Here is a 20,770-nt window from a genome sequence, read left to right as displayed (position 1 = left end):
AGCTGGGCCCGTGAGCCATGGCCGCTGAGCCTGCGTGTCCGGAGCCTGTGCTCTGCAACGGGAGAGGCCACAACAGTGAGAGGCCCGCGTACCGCAAAAAAAATAAATAAATAAAAATAAATAAAATCACGCAATATAAAATATATTTAATTATATTTAAGAAGAAATACAGTTATTTCTAAAACCTACCAAAATCAATGGTTATTTATATAATTGAAAAATCACTTAGGAAAGAAGCTAAGTTCTGAAATAAATGTTGAGGTGGAGAGATTTTTCACAAATATTTATTATTTTTAGTAATCAATTTAAACAATATTTGCCTGCATCAGATAAATTAAATTTATTATTGATTAACAAAATAGAATCAATAAAATGCAATTTATAAAATCATATGTAAAATATTAAAAAAATACTTTAGCAGATAAATTATAATGCATTCAATGAGAGGAATTCTTCTATAGCTATGTGCTCATTATGTTAAGGAAAATTTACTGTTTTATGAAAGAAAGATAATATTTGTGAAAACTCACTCTTGAATAGGATAAAAACTCAAGACTTAAAAAAAAAATCAATTTCCAGAAAGAATTTTAAGCTATACTTCTGTTGTACAGAATTGCACTGAGCTCTGTCAGTGAGGCCTCTGATGAATGATCTTTTGGGACAGGGATAAATAGGGCTTGTTGAGTGTGAACCATTTTCGTGTGTTTTAGCCTTCTTTCCTCCTGATGATAACTCCTTGGCCTCTGAGACTTGGTTCTTCATCCCCTCTTCCACAGACTGTGAGCACAACTTGCAAGTTGGCTCAAGGAGACTTTTGAGTCCTGATTCCAGAGCAAATAAGATCCAATCTTTGGGGCTAGACTGCACTACTTCACTTCCCTGGTTTCATTCAAGGAAATTTTCCAGAAGTACTTTCTTAATCATGTAGCTAAGGGTTAGCAAACTGCTGCCTCCTCTGTGTTTTTGTATGGCCAGTGAGTTAAGAATGGTTTTCACAGGTTGCATTAGTCAGCTAGAGCTGCTTTAACAAAATATTACAGACAGGGTAGCTTAAAGAACAGAAATTTATTTTCTCACATTTCTGGAGGATAGAAGTCTAATATCAAGGTGTTGGTAATGTTGGTTTCTGGTGAGGACTCACTTCTTGGCTTGCAGATGCCTTTTTGCTCACATGGTCTTTCTTATGTGCTCGCACATCCCTGCTTTCTCCCCCTCTTCTTATAAGGACACCAGTTCTACTGGATTAAGGTCCCATTCTTATGATCTCACTTAACCTTTATTATATGCTTATAAACCCCATCTCCAAATACAGACACTTCGGAGATTATGGCTTCAACATAAGAACTCTGAGGAGACACAATTCAGTACACAAATGAGCACAACTGATAACACAAATGAAGATCTACAATCAACTTGATGATAGGGAACACTGACCTTGAACCCTAATTAAGCAAAATGTTGTATCCTCAAGAACGAGTTTTATTCTTTTCATTAGTAGACTTTTACTCCAAAAAGGAAATGGTACTCAATTATTATTTTTTAGTTTGAATTTTTTCAATAAAATTTTTGTGGAATTTGTTTTCTATCTTTTTATAAAGGTACCTATATTATGTTTTTGATTCTGCCTCTTGGCCTGCAAAGCCTAAAATACTTACTACTTGTTCCTTGACTGAAAAAGTTTCCCCACCTCCAACGTGGCCCAAGCAAGGTTGACTGATTCATTTTTAGTCTTCAAGCCTTTGTCTAAATTACAGACATCTGCTCAGTTAAACATTTGCTGCTTCTGATCTCTAAGTATTTGCTATAAGTTCCTATTTTGCTTTAGCTCTTTTCCCACAGAGATCCATCTCTTCCCATGAACTTGTTTTTTAGACTCCTGAACTGTTTTGACAAGCATGGCATTAGCTTGTGTAAAGCCCAGTTCTGTTGTAAATGTTTTAGGATTATAAGGGTGTTACAAAAAAAGAAAAAAAATCCACAGACTCAATTTATCAAGAGAATTTTCTCACAGTTAGCTCAAGGGGCCCCCAGTTTCCTAAATGCCTTCAATATTAGGAATGTTTAATCCAGATCTGGGTGCCAGGCGCACATAGGAGGGACTGGAGCAGGCTGTTTTTTTCCCACTGCATTCACCTAAATTTTTCTAGACCATTGTAGATTTGCCATAATAGAGAGAAGAGCAGTGGCTTTTGTATACAAATCCAATATCCTGGTTAGTTTTTAGCTCTGAGAAATATTTGAAAAATGTGTACAGAAAATCCTGCACAGAAAGGCCTCCTGATTTCATAGAGTACTATAACTTTGCCTTATGAAATACTTGAACAATAATAATAGCAAAACAATAATAATTGAAATGTACTGAGCATTTACTATATGATAATACTCTGTTAATATCTTTGTAATGTAAATGCTAATATGCTCCTTAATGTACCAATGAGAAAGTGTCTTATAAAATATGTATAATTAGCCTAAGGCCACACATGGTTACCATTTGGAGAGTTGTGTCTGAAACCCAAGGCTGTTTGACGTCAAATCTGTTTTTCAACCAATCTATTTGATTGCCTCCACGTACATGTTCCATATAAAAGTTATTCTAAGCAAGAATTAGAGAATTAGACTTATCATCCCTCTATGCAGTAATATGACCATGTTTTGACTCATTGGTACAAATTAAAATCACTGTATATAATGTCTGAACTTTCCCAATAGTAAGCATCAACTTTGTCACTCCTGAGAAATAGCAAAGAGAGTATTCGTTCCGCATTATGTCTATTCAAATCAGGTTTCAATATATTGGAGGAGGCAATGATTCTTCCTTTATACTTGACCCAAGTTATTTATCTCACATAGCAAAAATACCACAGGCTCTCTGGTCAGGATGGGTTCAGGTATTAGTCAGACCCACCACTTACCAGCAGTGTGCAAGGATGTTATTGGTTGTAGTTTATGGTGAGTTTTCTCTCAGAAATCCATTGTCTTTTAAAATCTGACCTCTGTGGGCTTCCTGGTATATTCCTGAATGCCATTGGTGGGAAGGCCCAATTACTTTGATCAGCAGGTATCCCACACCTGATATAAATCAGTGGATGAAAAATAATATAACAGGAGACGGGTTTGCCTCACTTCTCATCAGTATCATGACCCAGTTCATGCCCATCCAACATAGTCTGTTACATAAGTGTAAAGAAAGATATTTTAATGTATGCTTAAACTATTATTATGAGCCTACGAAAAAAATAAAAAAGACAAGTAGTGATTGGTATCGCTGATTAAGTGAGCTTATTCATTCTAATTATTGGGAATATAGAAATATTTTTAATTGTTATGTAATTCTGTGCTTAGAAACAAATGAGTATACTACTATTTAAGGTTGGCATGGTGAACTCATGCATTTATGTCTGTCCTCTGCCAAAATGTCAATACAATGATAATAAAATTATTTTTAATGAATCAACTGAAAAAAACAAATGAAGTAAAGCATGGAAGATTGAAAATGCTAAGTTGATAACTAGCTAGCAGACCCTAAGAAGCTGCCAGACATTCAACATCCAGGCAGAAGACTGGGAGTTGGTTTTTTTTGAGAAATTTAAGCAGAACAAAAATCAAAACAAAACAAAACAAAATCTAAAGATTCTCATGTAGGAGATTCTCCAAAGAATCAGCCTGGATAGATTATCCTACAATGGAATTCAGAGTCAGTAGTAAGTACTATAAGATTACACAAAGCTTCTAAATAGTTTTTTTTTTAATTGTTGTATTCTTAAATATGTCCATAATTAAAAGTGACCAAATACTTAAGTAAAGTCTCTTATATGAGAAGTAAATAATAAAAACAACAAACTTGGAAGAAACATATGAGGAATGGAAACAGAAGTAAAAAGAAAGCAAATTTTTTCAGAGATATTAAAAAAAAACACATTAATAGAAAACACTGAAGGTGTGATACAAAAAAAGGGAAGTATTTAGGGGAGAAAACAAGAATTCAACATAGTAGCAAAAAGAGATGGCAGTGAATGTTGGGGAAATATATATAGTAGATAAAACTGAAAATGAGTAAAAATAAAAAATATAAGGATATTAAAAGAAGGAAGGATCAAGTTAGAGAAAACAAAATGAAGTGTATCAAAGAAAAATGATAGTATCATGACTTACCTGTGAAGTGTATTTATAATTATAATATGCATGTTATATGCACATTATATATTAAAATACAAGTTTATACAAAATTATGATGCAGTGCTATTAGGAGGATGGGAGATTGGGAAGTCTGTGTTGAAGAGGCAGGATGCTGAGGGGTGAAAGAAAATTAACTTCTCATCTTCCATAGTGAAAGGCAATACAGACATTAAAATTGCAAGGCTTAGAAATTCAGGTCTATACTTTGTTATTAGAAATATGGAGGAAATTACCAAAAGAAGTGGCAAAAGGATTGAACTGGATCGCCCTTTGAGAGTGAGTAATTGGTGGGGTAGGACCTATCAATATATGATTCTCTAAATTGTGTTCATGTATCACCTAGATAAAAGTAAAAATTATAATAGAAACAGATGAGTAGTTTACTGAAGTAATGTTGCCAGTGTGGGCTTTCTGTGCTCTATTGTCAGTTATCTACATTAACTAAACAAATAACATCAACTCTGTCAAAGGATTAAGGTGGTTTTTACTTGCATTTTATTGAATTAACCCAAATTCACTTCCATCTCCATCTGAAATATAGCTTAGGGAACCCAAAACAGGAGAACTTAATCTAATTTGAAAATCAAGGAGAGACCTTCACGATGACAGAAGAGTAAGATGTGGAGATCACCTTCCTCCCCACAAATACATCAGAAATACATCTACATGTGGAACAACTCCTACAGAACACCTACTGAATGCTAGCAGAAGACCTCAGACCTCCCCAAAGACAAGAAACTCCCCACGTACCTGGGTAGGTCAGAAGAAAAAAGAAAAAACAGAGACAAAAGAATAGGGACGGGACCTGCACCAGTGGGAGGGAGCTGTGAAGGACGAAAGATTTCCCCATGCTAGTCTCCGTCTTCGCGGGCGGAGACTGCGGGTGGCAGAGAGGGGGAAGCTTCAGAGCCACGGAGGAGAGTGCAGCCACAGGAGTGCGGAGGGCAAAGCGGAGAGATTCCCACACAGAGGATCGGTGCCAACCGGCACTCACCAGCCCGAGAGGCTTGTCTGCTCACCTGCCGGGGCGGATGGGGGCTGGGAGCTGAGGCTCGGGCTTCGGTCGGATCCCAGGGAAAGGACTGGGGTTGGCTGCGTGAACACAGCCTGAAGGGGCTAGTGCGCCACGGCTGGCTGGGAGGTGTCCGGAAAAAAGTCTGGAACTGCCTAAGAGGCAAGAGACCATTGTCTGGGGGTGCGCAAGGAGAGGGGATTCAGAGCACCGCGTAAACGAGCTCCAGAGACAGGCGCAAGCCGCGGCTATCAGCGTGGACCCCAGATACGGGCATGAGACGCTAAGGCTGCTCCTGCTGCCACCAAGAAGCCTGTGTGCGAGCAAAGGTCACTATCCACACCTCCCCTCCCGGGAGCCTGTGCAGCCCACCACTGCCAGGGTCCCGTGATCCAGGGACAACTTCCCCGGGAGAACGCACGACGCACCTCAGGCTGGTGCAACGTCACGCCGGCCTCTGCCGCCGCAGGCTCACCCCGCATCCGTACCCCTCCCTCCCCACAGCCTGATTGAGCCAGAGCCCCGGAATCAGCTCCTTTAACCCTCTCCTGTCTGAGCGAAAAACAGACGCCCTTAGGCGACCTACACGCAGAGGGAGGTCCAAATCCAAAGCTGAACCCCAGGAGCTGTGTGAACAAAGAAGAAAAAGGGAAATCTCTCCCAGCAGCCTCAGGAGCAGCGGATTAAATCTCCACAATCAACTTGATGTAACCTGCATCTGTGGAATACATGAATAGACAAGGAATCATCCAAAATTGAGGAGGTGGACTTTGGCAGCAAAGAGATATATATATAGATATTTTTTTCCTTTTTCTCTTTTGTGAGTGTGTATGTGTATGCTTTTTTGTGTGATTTAGTCTGCATAGCTTTGCTTTTACCATTTGTCCTAGAGTTCTGTCTTTCCGTTTTGGTTTTTTTTTTTCAGTATAGATTTTAGCGCTTGTCACTGGGTTTGTTTTTAGCTTTGGTTGCTCTCTTCTTTCTTTCTTTTAAATTTTTTTTATTACTTTTTAAAACTTATTTTTTATTTTAATAACTTTATTTTATGTTTTCTTCCTTCCTGCCTGCCTTCCTTTTCTTCCTTCCTTCCTTCCTTCCTTCTTTCTCTCTCTCTCTCTTTCTCTCTTTCTCCCTTCCTTCCTTTCTTTCTTTCTTTCTTTCTTTCTTTCTTTCTTTCTTTCTTTCTTTCTTTCTTTCTTTTCTTTCTCTCCCTTTTCTTCTGAGCCATGTGGCTGACAGGGTCTTGGTACTCCAGCCGGATGTCAAGCCTGTGCCTCTGAGGTGGGAGAGCTGAGTTCATGACATCAGTCCACCAGAGACCTCCCGGCTCCACATAATATCACATGGTGAAACCTCTCCCAGAGATCTCCATCTCAACACTAAGACCCAGCTCCACTCAACGACCAGCAAGCTACAGTGCTGCACACCCTATGCCAAACAACTAGCAAGACAGGACACAACTCCACCCATTAGCAGAGAGGCTGCCTAAAATCATAATAAGGGCACAGACACCCCAAAACACACCACCGGATGAGGCCCTGCCACCAGAAAGACAAGATCCAGCCTCATCCACCAGAACACAGGCACTAGTCCCCTCCACCAGGAACCTACACAACCCACTGAACCAGCCTTAGCCACTGGGGGCAGACACCAAAAACAACAGGAATTACGAACCTGCAGCATGTGAAAAGGACACCCCAAACACAGTAAGTTAAGCAAAATGAGAAGACAGAGAAACACACAGGAGCAAGGAGCAAGGTAAAAACCCACCAGACCAAACAAATGAAGAGGAAATAGGCAATCTACCTGAAAAAGAATTCAGAGTAATGAGTAAAGATGATCAAAAATCTTGGAAATAGAATGGAGAAAATACAAGAAACGTTTAACAAGACCTAGAAGAACTAAAGAGCAAACAAACGATGAAGAACATGATAAATGAAATTAAAAATTATCAAGAAGGGATCAGTAGCAGAATAACTGAGGCAGAAGAATGGGTAAATGACCTGGAATATAGAATAGTGGAAATAACTATCACAGAGCAGAATAAAGAAAAAAGAATGAAAAAAATCGAGGACAGTCTCAGAAACCTCTGGGACAACATTAAACACACCAACATTCGAATTATAGGGGTCCCAGAAGAAGAAGAGAAAAACAAAGGGACTGAGAAAATATTTGAAGTGATTACAATTGAAAACTTCCCTATATATGGGAAAGGAAATAGTTAATCAATTCCAGGAAGTGCAGAGAGTCCATAAGGGATAAATCCGAGAAACATGCCAAGACACATATTAATCAAACTATCAAAAATTAAATACAAAGAAAACATATTGAAAGCAGCAAGGGAAAAACAGCAAATAACATACAAGGGAATCCCCATAAGGTTAACAGCTGATGTTTCACCTGAAACTCTGTAAGCCGGAAGGGAGTGGCAGGACATATTTAAAGTGATGAAAGGCAAAAACCTACAACCAAGATTACTCTACCCAGCAAGGATCTTATTCAGATTTAACAGAGAAATTAAAACTTTACAGAGAAGCAAAAGCTAAGAGAATTCAGCACCACCAAACCAGCTTTACAACAAATGCTAAAGGAACTTCTCTAAGCAGGAAACACAAGAGAAGGAAAAGACCTACTATAACAAACCCAAAACAAGTAAGAAAATGCTAATAGGAGCATACATATCGATAATTACCTTAAATGAAAATGGATTAAATGCTCCAACCAAAAGACATAGACTGGCTGAATGGATACAGAAACAAGACCCATATATATGCTGTCTACAAGAGACCCACATCAGACCTAGGGACACATACAGACTGAAAGTGAGGGGATGGAAAAAGATATTCCATGCAAATGGACATCAAAAGAAAGCTGGAGTAGCAATTCTCATATCAAACAAAATAGACTTTAAAATAAAGACTATTACAAGAGACAAAGAAGGACACTACATAATGATCAAGGGATCAATCCCAAAAGAAGATATAACAATTGTAAATATTTATACACCCAACATAGGAACACCTCAATACATAAGGCCAATGCTAACAGCCATAAAAGGGGAAATCGACAGTAACACAATAATAGTAGGGGACTTTGATACCCCATTTTCACCAATGGACAGATCATCCAAAATGAAAATAAATAAGGAAACACAAACTTTAAATGATACATTAAACAAGATGAACTTAATTGATATTTATAGGACATTCCATCCATAAACAACAGAATACACTTTCTTCTCAAGTGCTCATGGAACATTCTCCAGGATAGATCATATCTTGGGTCACAAATCAAGCCTTGGTAAATTTAAGAAAATTGAAAACACATCAAGTATCTTTTCCAACCTCAATGCTAGGAGATTAGATATCAATTACAGGCAAAAATCTGTAAAAAGTACAAACCCATGGAGGCTAAACAATACACTACTTAATAACCAAGAGATCACTGAAGAAATCAAAGAGGAAATCAAAAAATACCTAGAAACAAATGACAATGAAAATATAACGACCCAAAACCTATGGGATCCAGCAAAAGCAGTTCTAAGAGGGAAGTTTATAGCAATACAATCCTACCTCAAGAAACAGGGAAGATCTCAAATAAACAACCTAACCTTACACCTAAAGCAATTAGAGAAAGGAGAACAAAAAACCCCCAAAGTTAGCAGAAGGAAAGAAATCATAAATAGATCAGAAATAAATGAAAAATAAATGAAGGAAATGATAGCAAACATCAGTAAATCTAAAAGCTGCTTCCTTGATAAACAAAAGTGATAAACTATTAGCCAGACTCATCAAGAAAAAAAGGGAGAAGACTCATATCAATAGAATTAGAAGTTAAAAAGGAGAAGTAACAACTGACACTGCAGAAATACAAAGGATCATGAGAGATTACCACTAGCAACTATATACCAATAAAATGGACAAACTGGAAGAAATGAACACATTCTTAAAAAAGCACAACCTTCCAAGACTGAACCACGAAGAAATAGAAAATATGAACAGACCAATCACAGGCACTGAAATTGAAACTGTGATTAAGAATGTTCCAACAGGGCTTCCGTGGTGGCACAGTGGTTGAGAATCTGCCTGCCAGTGCAGAGGACACAGGTTCAAACCCTGGTCTGGGAAGATCGCACATGCCATGCCACGGAGCAACTAGGCCCGTGAGCCACAACTAATGAGCCTGCGCGTCTGGAGCCTGTGCCCTGCAACAAGAGAGGCCGCGACAGTGAAAGGCCCACGCACTGCGATAAAGAGTGGCCCCTGCTTGCCGCAACTAGGAAAGCCCTCGCACAGAAATGAAGACCCAACACAGCCAAAAATAAAATAAATAAATATATAAATAAATAAATAAAAATTAAAAAAAAAAAGAATGTTCCAACAAACAAAAGCCCAGGACCAGATGGTTTCACAGGTGAATTCTATCAAACATTTAGAGAAGAGCTAACACCCATCCTTCTCAAACTCTTCCAAAATATAGCAGAGGGAGGAACACTCCCAAACTCCTTCTATGAGGCCACCATCACTCTGATACCAACATCAGACAAAGATGTCATAAAGAAAGAAAACTACAGGCCAATATCCCTGATGAACATAGATGCAAAAATCCTCAACAAAATACTAGCAAACAGAATCCAACAGCACATTAAAAGGATCATGCACAATGGTCAGGTGGGGTTTATCCCAGAAGAATGCAAGGATTCTTCAATATATGCAAATCAATCAATGTGATACACCATCTTAACAAATTAAATCCCATATGATCATCTCAATAGATGCAGAGAAAGCTTTTGACAAAATTCAACACATTATGATAAAAACCCTCCAGAAAGTAGACCTAGAGGGAACTTACCTCAACGTAATAAAGACCATATATGACAAACCCACAGCCAACATTGTTCTCAGTGGTGAAAAACTGAAACCATTTCCACTTAGATCAGGAACAAGACAAGGTTAACCACTCTCACCACTATTATTCAACATAGTTTTGGAAGTTTTAGCCATAGCAATCAGACAAGAAAAAGAAATAAAAGGAATCAAAATTGGAAAAGAAGAAGTAAAGCTGTCACTGTTTGCAGATGACATGATACTATACATAGAGAATCCTAAAGAGGCTACCAGAAAACTACTAGAACTAATCAATGATTTTGGTAAAGTAGCAGGATACAAAATTAATGCACAGAACTCTCTTTCATTCCCATACATTAATGATAAAAATTCTGAAAGAGAAATTAAGGAAACACTCCAATTTACCATTGTAACAAAAAAAAATAAAATGCCTAGGAATAAACCTACCTAAGGAGACCAAACCTAGGCAGCTCATAACCTTAAGGAGCACAGATGCTAGAAGGGAGAGCTCTTGCGTGGCTGACTTCCTGACCCTGAAAGGACAGATAGGTGTATGTCATTTTCTTCCCACGTTTCCTCTCACATCCAGGCTATCGCATTCTTGGATTCTCGAGTCTAACCTTAAGGGACTAAGTGGCCTCCTCCTAAGACCAACTCCCAGCCTTCTCTGAGCAAGAGATTATCACTAAAGGACTAGGGAAGAGTGGTTTAAGTCCTCATAGGGACAGAGACTCAGGGATGCAGGGAATGTATCATGGGATCATTGTCACACAGTCACTTAAGAAAATTTTCTCCTCTCTTAACTAAAGTCCCTACATGAATGAAGTTAGTACTATTGTAGGAAAGAGGTAGCAAGGAAACCAATTTACTAGTTACTTGGGCAGGCTTTTCAAGGTAGCCTGAAAAATAGACATAAACCAACAATCTTAAAGAAATCACAAAAAAAGCACTAATCATAAAGAAAGTGACTGATAAACTGATTGCGTTAATACTGAGAAACCCTGAGGGATATACAGCAGCTCCCTATTATGGCAACTTTTCTTGAAGTGTAAACGTAGTTCAATATAAAATTTTAAAAATCAAAAAAAAAAGGAGACCAAAGACCTGGTTGCAGAAAACTATAAGACACTGATGAAAGAAATTAAAGATGATACAAAGAGGTGGAGAGATATACCATGTTCTTGGATTGGAAGAATCAACATTGTGAAAATGACTCTACTACTCAAAGCAATCTACAGATTCAATGCAATCCCTATCAAACTACCACTGGCATTTTTCACAGAACTAGAACAAAAAATTTCATAATTTGTATGGAAACACAAAAGACCCTGAATAGCCAAAGCAATCTTGAGAAAGAAAAACAGAGCTGGAGGGATCAGGCTCCCAGACTTCAGACTATACTACAAAGTTACAGTAATCAAGACAGTATGGTACTGGCACAAAAACAGAAATATAGATCAATGGAACAGGATAGAAAGCCCAGAGATAAACCCAAAGACATATGGTCACCTTATTTTTGATAAAGGAGGCAAGAATATACAATGGAGAAAAGACAGCCTCTTCAATAAATGATGCTGGGATAAACAGACAGCTGCATTGAAAAGAATGAAATTAGAACACTCCCTAACACCATACACAAAAATAAACTCAAAATGGATTAAAGACTTAAATGTAAGGCCAGACTCTATAAAACTCTTAGAGGAAAACATAGGCAGACCACTCTATGACATAAATCACAGAAAGATCCTTTTTGACCCACCTCCTAGAGTAATGGAAATAAAAACAAAAATAAACAAATGGGACCTAATGAAACTTAAAAGCTTTTGCACAGCAAAGGAAACCATAAACAAGACTAAAAGACAACCCTCAGAATGGGAGAAAATATTTGCAAATGAAGCAACTGACAAAGGATTAATCTCCAAAATTACAAGCAGCTCATGCAGCTCAATAACAAAAAAACAAACAACCCAATCCAAAAGTGGGCAGAAAACCTAAATAGACTTTTCTCCAAAGAATATACACAGATTGCCAACAAACACATGAAAGAATGCTCAACATCACTAATCATTAGAGAAATGCAAATCAAAACTACAATGGTATATCACTTCACACTGGTCAGAATTTCCGTCATCAAAAATTCTACAAACAATAAATCCTTGAGAGGGTGGGGAGAAAAGGGAACCCTCTTGTACTGTTGGTCAGAATGTAAATTGATACAGCCACTATGGAGGACAATATGGAGGTTCCTTAGAAAACTAAAAATAGAACTACCATACGACCCAGCAATCCCACTACTGGGCATATACCCTGGGAAAACCATATTTCAAAAAGAGTCATGTACCACAATGTTCATTGCAGCTCTATTTACAATAGCCAGGCCATAGAAGCAAACTAAGTGTCCATCTATAGATGAATGGATAAAGAAGATGTGGCACATATATACAATGGAGTATTACTTAGCCATAAAAAGAAATGAAATTGAGTTATTTGTAGTGAGGTGGATGGACCTAGAGTCTGTCATACGAGTGAAGTAAGTCAGAAAGAGAAAAACAAATACCATATGCTAACACATATATATGGAATAAAAAAAAAATGGTTTCAGGGAACCTAGGGGCAGGACAGGAATAAAGATGCAGATGTAGAGAATGGACTTGAGGACATGGGGAGGGGGAAGGGTAAGCTGGCACAAAGTGAGAGAGGGTCATGGACTTATATATACTACCAGTTGTAAAATAGATAGCTAGTGGGAAGCAGCTGCATAGCACAGGTAGATCAGCTCGGTGCTTTGTAACCACCTAGAGGGTGGGATAGGGAGGGTGGGAGAGAGACTCAAGAAGGAGGACATATGGGGATATATGTATATGAATAGCTGTTTCACTTTGTTATAAAGCAGAAACAAACACACCATTGTAAAGCAATTATACTCCAATAAAAATGTTAAAAAACATAAAAAAGAAACTCAAGGACATTTCTAAGGAATATATAATTTATTTTGGTCTTCAAGGATGAGAAATATTAAGCAGCAAAGAGGGAAAGAATAGCATGTACAAAGGACCTGAAGAGAAAGAAACTTGGAGCTGAATTCAGCAGCTCTTGTGGTGAGGGGGTGGCAGGGAGGTGGAGTCAGGACTGCTGTGGTGTAGGGATCCACGGGCCAAATGGCGTAATGAGGCTGGAGAGATAGCAGGAGCAAGATCGTTTAGGGCCTTGGGAGTCATGTTAAGGATATAAGTTCAGAAAGTTTTAGATGTTCTTTAAGAAGATAAACTTGGTGCAAGCAAGGAGAATATAAGTTAAGGAGAGAGAGAGAAAGAGAGAGAGAGAAAGGAAGAAGGGAAAGAAACTAATTATTAATACCAAAGAAAACAAAATGAAGCATAGAAAAGGAAAAATTATCATAATAGTGTTTATGACTTAGCTGTGAAGTACATTTTATGGTCATAATAATGTAAGCAAAATTTTGATACAACTCTATTGGGAGGAGATTGGAAAAGACAATTAGCACTGTTTAAATAGCAAAGTAATATTTTCATTACTTGTGTGACTTTCTTGAGAAAAGAGGTAGGACAAGGGAAGCTGAAAAACTTGAAAAGAAAACTCAGGATGAAATTTATTTGTATGCGCACGTAATAGCCATAAATGACGTTATATAAAAACTTGAGGGGAAAGTCTTTTCACAAAGGGAATAACCATTGTTAGTCAGTGAAATATGCTGTTTTCTTATAGCCCTTTCATTGTCCTGTACATGTTACATTTACCAAAGTGTTGTCAAGAGTAGAATCAAATCTGCTCTAGGAAAGCAAGCTGACTTACAAGGTATGAGAAATTCCCTTAGTCATCAGACATTATACTTGGATTCTTTTGCAGAAAATTAGCTTTGGGTAGCAAAATATTTAAGAATAAATTCATTTCTGTATTTACAGTCAGGTTGGAATATTCTATATTATTTTGAAGAGTTAGAATGGACATTGAAGAGCCTGTTCTTTATCAGAATCTCTGTTTTGGTCCCATGAGTATTAAAGGGCACATCTGCCCATGTGATGCAGCCTGGAGAAGGTATTTAAATATAACCCAAGTAGGTTAAAAAATATGTCGTGGATTTTGTGTGTCAAACCTATTAGATCCAACTGGTCAATGCAGTGATTCAAAAAGCTATGTAAAATAAGGAAGAATATTTTAAAGATACTTTTTAATAGACAATGAAAATTTTAAGGACTTTTTCAATAGAGAACACTAAAGAATGGAAAACATCAGAGATGCAGTAAGTGGAATATAGATGTAATAATAAAAAACAGTCCAAAACACTACTGTAGACATTTAGCCAAAGTTTGCCTTGTGAAACTGTCACTGAAGAAGTAAACTCGTACCCACAACCTATTCCAGGAAACTCTTAGAGCATACTTTAAACAGGTTAGTACACACTTAGGAAATGTGAAAAACTAATGTCACATTCATACAAGATTTCTCTGAGAGAATCTGGAGTTTTTTATTTAAATTCTTGGCATGGGGGAAAAGGTACTCCCTGAGTTTGATAATTATTGTGGTTTTGGTTTAAATTCTGGACATCACTCAAGTGTACACTTCGTTGTGTGGAATAAAAAATAAATAAAGAGAAAATGAGAAAAACAGAATATGAGAGAATGAGAGGAATGAAGGAAAGAAGGAAGCAAGGGAGGGATGAATAGGAAGGGAGAGGGGAAAGAAAAGAGAGGATGATTATGTTGAAGAAGCCTCAGATGAGCCTAAGGAGTCAGGGACATCTGCCAATCCAAGATGTTTCCCTAAGAACCCATGCTGTACAATCCCTTGTCTGACAGAGGAATTTCAGTGCAGTTGTATAATGGAGATATAGCGTGGTGTCACAGGCCACATTCCAGAGATTAGCCTGATCTTCCTATCTCAGTCCATTGTTTATAATTCAGAGACAGAGGCCAAGACAAGTGCAATGAAGCAAAACCCTAGAGGGATATGCAGACATTGCTAAGAGATAAAGTGAATACTGGGCCCAGATTTTACAATGATGATCACAGACACTCTTCCTGGTGTTGATTACTAATTAGTTCCCTCCAAATTAAATTAACAGATAGACAACTGTGATATTAGAGGACTTGCGTGGATTTTTATTGTGCCTGATTTAAAATGCTGGGGAGAACTCCGTGTTTGTTCAAGCCCTAAAGCAATTTCCAAGACCCCCTGCAGATAGGAGGTGGGCTGCTCATTTTGCAAGTCACAACTCTGAGACCACTTGTGAAGATAAGTGCCTAAAATAAGCAGGACCACAAATCTCTCTGAACCATAAAATCTTTATTTATACAGTACATGAAATCATTTTGATTTCATTTGGCACAAAACTGTTCTACATATTAAGCTTATCTCTATTTTCTTGTCATTAGACTAGTAATACATAACGTAAAACATGGTGGCATTCTCATGAGGTTAAAGATTTATTAAGAAACTAGTTTATCCTATAAAAGTGTACATTGATTATGAATTATACTTGAAAAAATGTTTTTCTCCATAATTGTAAAGAAAGTTCAAAAAGGTGCAAACACAGATTTGAGACTGTTATTGCCATTTAGAATTTAGAACAATCTAATAATTGAATGTGAAGCATTTTAGGGAGGTGATTACTCTGTACCCACATTACAAACACGAATGAAAAGGTATCATTCATAAAATAATAACAAATATGTTGTATATTGTTTTTAGATGACTAGCAACACGAGAGCAAACAAACTATGTTTCTGGCCATAATTATGTAACTGAGACTGGAATTAGCTTTTCTGTAAATAAGTAGAAACTTGAAAAAATACAGAATAAAATTGTTTTCAGACATTGTACAAAAACAGCACAGGAACAAGATCTATCTATATATGATAGAAGGGAAGTAAACAAGATAAGCCCTACAGTTGCCCTAAATTTCTGGGTAGGGGAACTTTCCACATTGCAGTACATGAAGGGTTATTACAAAAAGGTCATGCTGGTTTTACCAACATTGAAAAAAATATCTGGAAGGCTGGGCTTCCCTGGTAGCGCAGTGGTTGAGGGTCCACCTGCCGATGCGGGGGACGTGGGTTCGTGCCCTGGTCTGGGAGGATCCCACGTGCTGCGGATCGGCTGGGCCCGTGAGCCATGGCCGCTGAGCCTGCGCGTCCGGAGCCTGTGCTCCACAACGGGAGAGGCCACAGCAGTGAGAGACCCGCGTACCGCAAAAAAAAAAAAAAAAAAAATCTGGAAAGCTTATATATAGTACCTGATTTCAACACTTACTATAAAGCTGTTGCAGTCAATTGTGTGATATTGGTGTAAGAATACGTCAGTGGATCATTGGAACCAAACAGAGAGTTCAGAAATAGAGCAAAGCACAAATATTCAATTAATTTTTAAAAAGAATGTCTTCATTCTTAAAGAATCCTTTCATTGCATATAGAATTTTGATTAGTATTTATTTTATTTCAGCACTTTAAAGGGGTTGCTCCATTGTCTTCTAGCCTTTGTGATTTCTGATGAGAAGTTTGCTAGTATTCAATTTGTTGTTGTTCTCTATGAAGTTAGTGTGTCATTTTTCTGTGACTGCTTTCAAGATTTTCAGCAGGTTAACTATGATGGTCTTAGGTATGGTTCTCTGATTTTATCATATTTGGGTTTCCTAAGTTTCTTGAATCTGTAAATGTATGTATTTCATTAAATTTTGGAAGTTTTCAGACATTTTTTCAAAATTTTTTTTCTGCCCATTTCTCTTTCCTCCTTTTCTAAAACTTTAATTGCTCATATAATTGGCTTTTTGAAAATTTTCCACAAATCTCTGAGGATCTACTTGTTTGTTTTGTTTAATCTCCTTTCCTCTCGGTTCTTCAGATTGTATATTCGATTGATCTGTCTTTATTAACTCTTCCCTCTATCATTTCCCATTTTGCTATTGAGACTATTCAGTGAATTTACTTTTAGATATTGTATATTTTAATTCTAAAGTTTATATTTGGTTATTTTTTTAATAGTTTACATGTTGTTAAGACTTTATGTATTTTCATTTATAATGAGTACATTTGCTTTTACCTCATATTGACCTAAAACAAATAGATTGTGAGATATTTCCCCAGCAAAGGTATGTTTATTCAGGATGAGTAGAAAATTGCAATTTAGGATCTGCAACCATGATTAGCCACATGGAAGGGAAAGAGAATTCTTTTATAGAAGGGAAAATGTAGTTGGGAAGGCTATAGTAAACAAAGAGTTCATGAATTTTCATTGGCTGAGTCCTTGCTAAGAAAGAAGAAGAGTCTTTCTCCCTGTTGGGCTTTGCTATGGTCACAGGGTGTGAGAGCTCCCTCTTGTGGCCTACCAACTCTATATAATTGAAGTGTCTGTTTATTAATATATTTTTTTGCATTTCCCCCTTTTGATTAAGATAGTTCTGTGAATCATCATTGATGAAGTGCCAGGTTTTCCAGTTTCAGAGGATTTTTGTCCCTCAATGCCAGGAGGAAGCTTTCCTGGGTGTAGCGTCTCACATCAGAGGCAAAGTGCACAGATTGGAAACCTATTAAGGCCACATTTGAGTAACAAGTAGGAGTAGGAAGGAGTACTCTAAGGTACTTTTTTTTTTTTTTTTTTTTTGCAGTACGCGGGCCTCTCACTGTTGTGGCCTCTCCCGTTGCAGAGCACAGGCTCCAGGCGCGCGAGCTCAGTGGCCATGGCTCACGGGCCCAGCCACTCCGTGGCATGTGGGATCTTCCTGGACCGGGGCACGAACCCGTGTCCCCTGCATCGGCAGGCGGACTCTCAACCAGGGAAGTCCTCTCAGGTACTTTTTATCTAAAGTCCAGATATTATCAAGATAATAGACATTTCAGATCATCTGAAGTGCTATGTCATCATCAAAGATTTGGGAAATATTTACTTTCAGGTCATCAGATGATGTGCAGTTTCAGTCAGGGCTCAGTTTTCTTTATCTGTGTTACTTGCATCCAAGAGTATATTCTTTGGAGTCTGGTGGTACAAAGGTTGGTTAGCAGTACCTGACAGGGGCCTCTCCAGTGAGGTTGAAGAGAGTTCTGGACGTGTCTTTTTTAATCGCCAGGTTTTAAGGTCTTCAACTTCCAAGAAAGCACTGTGAAGAGGTTGCTCTACCAAGACATGCTTATTTTTTAATAGAAGCAGTGAGGCCTTTGCATTATTAGAGTATCTCTCCTTTTATAAGTTGTGGTTCAATAGAAGCAGAAGCCAAGTGCATTGGGTGTCTTGTAACTATCTCAAAGGGTGAGAGTTTATGAGTTTCCAAAGAGGAGGTGGATGTAAGATTTAGAAGGACCAACAGCAGTGCTTTTGTCCAAGATGTTTGGAGGGCCTCTACAAATTTTACCAATGGAGTCTTAATGCCGTTAGTGCATTCAACTAAACTAAAGGAATGAGAGTCATAAGCACAGTGAAAGTGTCATAAAACCAGCTAAACAACATGGATTTGTCAAAGATTTACTGGCCAGTAAAATGGGTTCCTTGATCACTATGAATTTTGAGAGGAGTTCCCCAGGTACGGGTAATCTTTTTCAAAGGAACTTTAGTCATAGAAGAGAAAGTAGCCTGTCTGCAAGGGAAACCTTCAGTCCAGTGTGAAAACATACAGACCATGACTAAAATATATATCTATGAGATGGAGGAATTTGTATGAAATCCATTTGCCGTATCTTGGATGGTCCATTAGATAGTTTAAAATGTCTGGGAACAGTACAAACAGGCTTTCTTGGTTTGTATTTCAGACAATTGGGACAAATGAGGTAGGCAGGTTTTGCAGGCTTATTAGTTTCCTTATCAATATTGATTCATGAAGGCTATCATTTTGTCAGTAGACCAATGGTTTAATGCATATACAGTGGTGAAGAGGGAGTTTTAAGAGTCTCTGGTAGGACTGGGTTATTTGGTCCAAACCAGAGCTTTCTCTTTTTATTAAACCAACAATTACTGAATTTCCAATCTTGTTTTTCCCTTTTGGGGCCAATTGTTGGGGCTCTCTAGCCAGTTTTTCTAAGTTATCATTTGGGGAAATATCCCTTTGTACTGTGACAGAGGTTTGGCTGCTCTTGGTCCCATTAAGGGCAGCATTCCTTGCAAAAGTGTCAACAAGATGATTTCCCTTAGCTTCCAGAGAGTCAAGTTTATAATGCCCTGGAATCTTAATAATAGCTAAAGTGGTAGGAAAAAGTGTTGCATTCAATAATTCCTGAACATAGGAGACATTATTTATTTTATTTCTGCAGGAAGTGAGGAAGCTATGTTGCTTCTACAGCATTCCAAAATCATGACTACTTCAAAAGCGTATCTACTATCAATATAAATATTGCAGTTTTGTCCTTGCCTAAAGTATAAGCCTGTGTAAGAGTATATAATTCAGCCTTTTGGGCTGAAGTAACAATAGGTAAAGATGCTGCTTCAACAACATCAAAAGGAGTTGCCATAGCATACCCAGCACAGTATTTTCCACCCCCATCTATTAAATAAGAACCATCAATGAACTATAAGAAGTCAGTGTTACTCAGAGGTATTTCCTGTAGATCATCATGAAGGGTCGGGAGGTGATCCATCAGCATTAAGCAGTCATAAGGAACTTCATTGGTGACTGAGAGGAGAAAAATATCAGGTTTAAGGTTATTACAATATAAAAGAATTATGTGAGAACCAGTTAACAAAAGGACTTCATAGAAGATGAGGCAGCCAAGTGAGAAATGTTGAGTGTGATGAGAATTCATTAGGGTTTCTATTGCATATGGTACAAAAATTGTTAAAGGCAGTCCCACAATAATTTTCTTGGCAGTTTTAAGCAAAAGAGCCATGGCTGTAATGACTCTAAAACAGGGGGAGTATCCACGTGCCACAGGGGCCAGTTGCTGGCTATAATACCCTAATGGTGGCCTCTGTGTTTTGTGACAAGTACCCCAAGGACATTCTATTCCTTTTCATATACAAAAAGGAAAAAGGGAATCTAATAATTGAAATGCCCAAGGGCAGAGGTGTTTGTAAGTTCTCCTTTAAGGCCTTAAAAGCCATGTCATCTGGTTTTTCCCATAAAATGCGGTCAGGGTTGTTGTTTAGTAAAGCATACAGAGGTTTGGCCATAAGAGAGACATTTGGAATCCAACTTTAGCAGTAACCAACTGGCCGAGGAAAACCTCACAGTTGGGACTTAGTTTTGGGTTTTGGGAAACTTAGGACACCATGAAGTCCAACTGGATCTAGGTGTAGCCCTTGTTCTGATATCAGATGCCCTAAATATTGAGTCTGGGTTTGAGCAAACTAATTTTTCTTAGGCGACTTTACTTCCCTTTAAGGCTAAAATCTTTAGCAAATGGATGTTGTCTTCCTGTAAGGAGGCTTGAGAAAAGAGCAAAGAAGCAAATAGTTCACATACTGTAGCAAAGTAGAACACTTAGGGAACTTCATGTCATCCAGATCAGCCTTTAGGATTTGTGAGAAATAAGAAAGACTCTCAGTACAACCCTGAGACATTACTGCTTAGGTGAATTGTTTTTCTTCCCAAGTGAAGGCAAAAAAGTATTGGCTAGCTTTATCAACAGGAATACTAAAAAACATATAACTCAATTACAGTGAAGAATTTACTTTTGGTGAGAATGGATGTTAGCAACATATGAAGGTTAGGGACAACAGGGTATGGAGGGATAACAATATTGTTTATTGCTCAGAGGTCCTGGACACAACCCTTCATCCTTAGCTCTTAGGTTTT

General features: G+C 38.0%; 1 long non-coding RNA gene across 1 annotated transcript in view; it reads left to right on the top strand.

The window, feature by feature from the left end:
- The window catches only part of LOC307175939, a 141,136-nt gene extending 120,961 nt beyond the window's left edge, over positions 1-20,175 (top strand). The window contains exon 6 of the long non-coding RNA XR_013824558.1: positions 17,657-20,175. This is a non-coding gene — a long non-coding RNA (uncharacterized lncRNA). The remainder of the gene's footprint in view (positions 1-17,656) is intronic.
- Positions 20,176-20,770: the final 595 nt, after the last annotated feature.

Source organism: Stenella coeruleoalba (assembly GCF_951394435.1).
Source record: "Stenella coeruleoalba genome assembly, chromosome: 17".
Classification (NCBI taxonomy): domain Eukaryota; kingdom Metazoa; phylum Chordata; class Mammalia; order Artiodactyla; family Delphinidae; genus Stenella; species Stenella coeruleoalba.
This window is presented reverse-complemented; position numbering and strand designations above follow the sequence as displayed.